Genomic DNA, 6,000 nt, shown 5'->3' on the forward strand with positions numbered 1-6,000 from the left:
ATGAGAGCATTCAATAAATTTCCATTTTCTTTTCATTAAAAAAAAACCAATAGTTTTATGTTGTCTATAACTAAAAACCTTGTGACATACCCTCATTTCTACCACCTAGAAGCAATCCTGTTAATATTTTATTATATTTCTTTCTAGATTTTTGCTTTGTATTTTTGATAATTAAGATCACACTCTATATATTCTTATATTCGTTTAACTCACTTAACATGCATAAACACATTATTTTTAAACACCTTGTAAACAGATTTTAAAATCTACATAATTATTCCATATTATTATGCACCATCATTTCTTTAATCATGACCCTATTGGATATGTGAGTTTGTTCTGAAATGTTTATATTATAAATAATTCTTCAAGGAAGTCCATTGGACATGTTTTTGTTAGTTCTTAATATTTCCTTCAGATACATTCCCAAGAGTAGAATTATTATACCCAAAGGTAGGAGTTCTAATTTTAAACTTGTGGTCAATAAATAAAAAAAAATACATGGATACAGAGAACAGAAAACAGGCACTGTTCATTATAAGCATCAAAGTAATTTATTAAGGACCAACTGGATTTTTGGCCACATTGGTCACTAAGACATGACCTTTCCCTTACAATTGAGTCAAAAAACATTTCTCATAATCTAACTGGCAAACAAGTTCCAACAGCACATAATCTATGAAAACAAAGAGAATGCAATGTGTAAACAGAATACCATGTGTAAACAGAATACCTCATTGGAATATGCTTTGATGGAGGATATAGAATGTTAGTTATAGAAGGGACTATGGTAATTTTATGGTATAAATAAATAAAAATAAAGCAACAGAACTCATACATTTTTCTAGGTTTATAAATATAAATGTTTGAAAAAATAGTTACATAAATTAACCTAAGTACTTAAAGTCAAGATAAACTATTAAATCTACACCTATATAATAAACATTCATTCAGACAGTCTGAATGTTAGGACCAGAAAGAACTGCCAAAGGAGGATCCAGTTCTTTTTTCCTTCTCTATTTAGGGCTATTCCCACGGAGCCTCTCCTTAAAAAGCTCAATTTCTTGGTAACATTGAGGTACTTAGGAAGGAGAAATTCTTTCTTGTTCATGGCATTAAAAGAGGAACAGCAGTGTTCTGAGAGTCTTTCATTTATGCTTTGTCCCTAAAAATGGGCAGGATATAAAGATCAAGCTGTGGAATTCCCTAATAAATTATTTCTTAGTTGCTAAACCTCACCTTTGTATTCAACAATACCTGCAACTTCTAAAGGCAGCTGGAGATTTTTTAGTCTGCCAGAGGAAACAGGACTTTACAATAGGACTTTCAGACCAAACAGGGTAAACCATTGACCTGCCAAAAAGCATAAAGTGCTGAATTTTTTCCTGGAAAATTCGGAAACACACTGAGGAATTTGACTGGAGGTCTGAGCTTTTTGGTTGTAGCAGTAATACCACATGCCAGGTTCGAGAACATTTGGGCCCAGCACACTCTGTGCAAGTGCCATTTACCTGGTCAAGAAGGACTCCCCAATAAGCGTTTCACCTCCGCTTTAGTCTAAGTTACGCCCAGAACACAAGGCGATAGTAAGTTCTGGTAGAAGAAATAATGTGGCCAGGAATTGAGCCTGTTTTGCTCTTCACAAAATGTTGCCTTAGATATGCATTGGGTTCAGAGGAGAACAAAGCAGGGGATGAAAATTAACCTCAGGAAGAATGACTCCTGCTGTCAGAGGACCAGGACAAGGTGGCAAACAGAACCCCTCAAGATCAAGTTTCAGAGATTAGTTTAACATACATAACTTTACCAATAAAAACACAACACTGTCCCTGACAAAAATAAACCTTTCTCATGAACTCGCAGCATCGATAAACTCCCCATCTTAACGGGAAAATAGGTGGGGAGGAGTTTGTGCACTTTCAGAGCTGTATGTTATCAGCACACAGTGGGTGCTCGGAGGACGTCCCTGAGTAGGGCAGCACGAACCCCACCGTGCCTTGGTGGCTCTGAAACCACTTAAGCCTCAACTTGGCTTTGTTTTGTGCCTATTTGGTGCCATCTGATCTTTTGTCAGAAACTCCTTTCCCTGGGCAGGATTTTACGGAGTTAAAAGCTCTCCCCCTCCCCTCCCCTGGTTCTACAGATGATGAGTTAAACTCTAAGGCCGAGGGACAGAGCAGGTTGCCCAATCTTGCCAATTATGAGAACGTTTGCTGCCCGCTTGGATGTACAAAGCAGATGAGCACATTTCTTTTAATTTCTTCACAGTTCATTAGGTAACATATAATGCTCTTCAACTGAAAGAATTTAAAGTCACATTCCTAGTGCCTTCCTATTTAAGCAGTCTCTATCATGTTGACCATGCATCACCAAAAATACCTTCTGCAGATAAATCATGCTACCAGATCCCTTTGTTACTATCTTGGTTCTGTGTAAACAGAAATTTTCATTTGAGTCATAATTAGTCTCTGGATAATTAACTCATGAACTTGTGGCTAAAAGTTTCCTTTGTTAATAGCTTTGGGTTCTACTAAAGTAGAGCTCACAGAAAAGGGGAGAGGGGAAAAATTACTGTTAGGTACACACTTCTTTAAACCAGTTTAATTTGATTTTACTGCATTTTTGATTGGTCAAGGAGGGGTATGAGACTTTAAATAACTGCTGTCTTAATTTGCTGAGTTAGAGAATTTCCTTGATTTGTTACTTAGTTCCTTAAATAGCTTATGTATATCGTGCGCTTTTGACTTTCTCCATGAACAGTCTGTCACCACTCAGTAATTATTTGGGGCTGTGTTTTAGATCCAGCTGCTTAAGAAGGAATGACAAAGTCAATTCGGCTAAATTTATTCTATAAGGTGAGACTGAAATAGGAGTTGAGCTTAAGCATAAAACCAAAATGAAATCAGGCACACAGAAAAATGTACAAGGTGATTATGGAGTTTGCTTCCAAATTAAATATAAATCTGCCACAAGCTGCATCTCTTTTCAGACTTAGCTAAGGGCCAGCTGGCAGCCTCTTTAATTCCTTGCAGTATGGTAAATCCGCTCTCAAGACCTTGATTTCATCTGTCTTTCCCCTTGATTCAAGCTATCCAAGGATCCTTTTCTTGAAAGCCACGAAAAAGGGTAACAATTTCAGTTGTTACCACCAGCAGTATTAACAACTGTTGACCTTTTTTATGCTTTAAGGTCTTTATTAGTAAGCTTGTTTCATGTGATCTCATGCTGGAATAGATCTACATCTGAACATGATGAGAGCCTTACTGCCAAGCCAGTGTTTGATACAGTCTAAACTGGGAAAGGAGCCTTGATTGGGAGGATGGCCAAGACTCTAGGCAGTTGTAGATGTAACTAAAAAGGTCATTGGCTCACTTGCAAGAATGCTGGCAGCCCCAACATTTGCTACAAAGTCCTCTCATTAGTCAATTGTTTTCGAATTTCTTTCCCACTGGGAAACCCAAGAATGTCCCTTGCCTGAGTGTACCATTCTCAGCTGATCTCTCTTCCCAGCAGATGTTAGGAATGATGTCCTGCAGCATCCCACATGAGGCAGGTCAGAATGCAGGATGCCTTCCAAGTTCTTTGCATGTAGCCACCACCCTCCCTCCCTGTGACTCAGTCCACACTCTCAAAGGGCATATACAGCATGCCTCGAGAAGCACCTCAAAAGAGTCACAACCGAGAAGGGTCTCAGCATGCTTAGTAGGGTGACTAACCATCCTGGTTTACGTGGCACCGAGCAGTTTTACAGGATACAGAACTTTCAGTGTTAAAACTTTAGGGAATTCTGGGCTAACTGGGATGACTGGTCACATTTCTGCCTTACTGTTTTGCAGAGGAAACCGAGGCCCGGAAGACTGACTCACCCAAGCTAACAAGATTAGTCAGTGGCAGATTCGGGATTAGAATCCAGTTCTAATGGCCCTAGAGTTCAGTGCTCTTTCCTTGTTGGCACTTCCTTGTATTCCCACAGTGCATTGCACGCAATAGGTGCTTACGTTTTTTGCTGTGGTTGTTTTTTGAGTTCACGGGAAGTGCTTCTGAAAGATATGATCATTCCTAATTAGCAATGGGTCTTGCTCAAGGTCATCATGAATCAAGGTGAAACTAGGTCTCTACCTCTAGACTCTGAACAGAACAGTGTGAACGAGAAGGGATGCTTAGTAAGCAGTAACAGAAGTGGTTAGGAAAACAGAAGGATTGTGCAAAGAGGAATAGAAATCTGTGTGTACGGGGTGACTGAGCAACAATCACTGCAGCAGGAAATACAAAGAAATTTGGTATGGGGTGTAAACACCAAAGAGAAGGAAGTTTTATTTTCCTGTCTTCAGAGAACAAGAACCTGGCAGAAAGAAAAGCATCACAGTTCTTCTGACAAGGGAGGAAAGGTAGCTATGGAGAACCACACACACACACACACACACACACACACACACACACACACACACACACACACACGTAGAAATGACCATGTGAAAAATGCTACTACCTGATAGTCATGGTTATATGTTTTCTGGTATTTTCCAAAAAACCTAACTCCCAGCAGTATTCCTTTGTCCTTCTAGATCTGAGATCTTCCCTGTTTTCTTTGTCAGTTTTCTCCCCTGGATACTGACTTTTTTATAAAGTAGCATAAATTACTAAGGATCATTAATCTGTTAAATATGGATCTTTACGATCACGTATCTAAACACTGCTGTAACCCATTCAATGCTGTAGTCTCCTCACCCACAATAGGCCTGGGTGTTATATATATGAGGTAACAGAGAAAGCATTAGGCATGTGACTAGCTGAGGGCTGGAGAAATGACTATTTGAAACAAAGGTCCAGGAACAATGCTATTTATTGTGGCTGTCTACAGCAGCTCAACTTGTGGGGTAGTGCTTGGCACTAGATTTCTTTTATCTGGGATGGAGTCCAAGAAATGGTACATAAAAAGGGAGCAGCATAAACAAAGTGGAAGTGACTAAGATGTTTTGACATTCATTAAGATGGGTGTTACTCTCAAGATGGAAGGAGGAAGCCAGGTTCCTAGTTTTCTATTCCACCACACCTTTTCTTGCTGGTGATCAGAGTCAGGGTTACCTGTTCTTCTGGCTAATCCCTAAAAATGCCGGTGAACAGAGACTGACTGAGTTGACCTACTTTATAAGTCCTGTTACAGTGTTAATCAGCAAACTTACAGAAGGCAGTGGTCATGTGGCCTCACAGCTGTTCCTGTTTTAGGCTGAAGGCCAGATTGGGAGCTGATCTTAGGATGGCGCTTCCAAAAGAATGGATTTGTGACCACCTATCAGAGGCAAGGGGGATGGAAAACAGGGGTTTGTAAAAAAAAAATTGAAGATTCTTGGACCTCACTACCGATGTCTTGAGTCAGAATAGTTTTCTTTCTTTTTTTTAAGTAAACATTTTAATTTAGAATAGTTTTAGATTTACAGAACAGGTGAAAAATAAGACAAAGATTTCCTACCTACCTCAATACCTTTCTCCTACTAGTAACATCTGACATTAGTTTGCTACATTTATTATAATTAATGAGCCAATATTGGCACATTGCTATTAACTAAAGTCCATTCTTTATTCAGATTTCCTTAGTCTTTACCCCAATGTCCTTTTTCTTTCCAGGATTCTAGCTAGGATAACACATTGCATTCAGTCATCTCGTCTCCTTAAGGGTCCTCTTGGCTGTGACATTTTCTCACTTTCCTTGCTTTTGACGATCTTGACAGTTTTGGAGAATACTGATCAGGTCTTTTGTAGAATATCTTGAGATTTGTTTTTGTTTTTTTCCCTAATTAGACTAGGGTTATGGGTTTTGGGAGGAAGACCACAGGGTTGAAGAGCCATTTGCATCCTATTATATCAAGGATACATGCTATCAACACTGTTTGTCACTGTTGTTAATTTCGATCACCTGGCTGAGGTACTGTGTCAGGTTTTTCTACTGTAAAGTACCCCCCCCCCCATATGTTCTCTTTGGAAGGAAATCACTATGTGCAA

Source organism: Choloepus didactylus, chromosome 4, assembly GCF_015220235.1.
Source record: "Choloepus didactylus isolate mChoDid1 chromosome 4, mChoDid1.pri, whole genome shotgun sequence".
Lineage (NCBI taxonomy): Eukaryota > Metazoa > Chordata > Mammalia > Pilosa > Megalonychidae > Choloepus > Choloepus didactylus.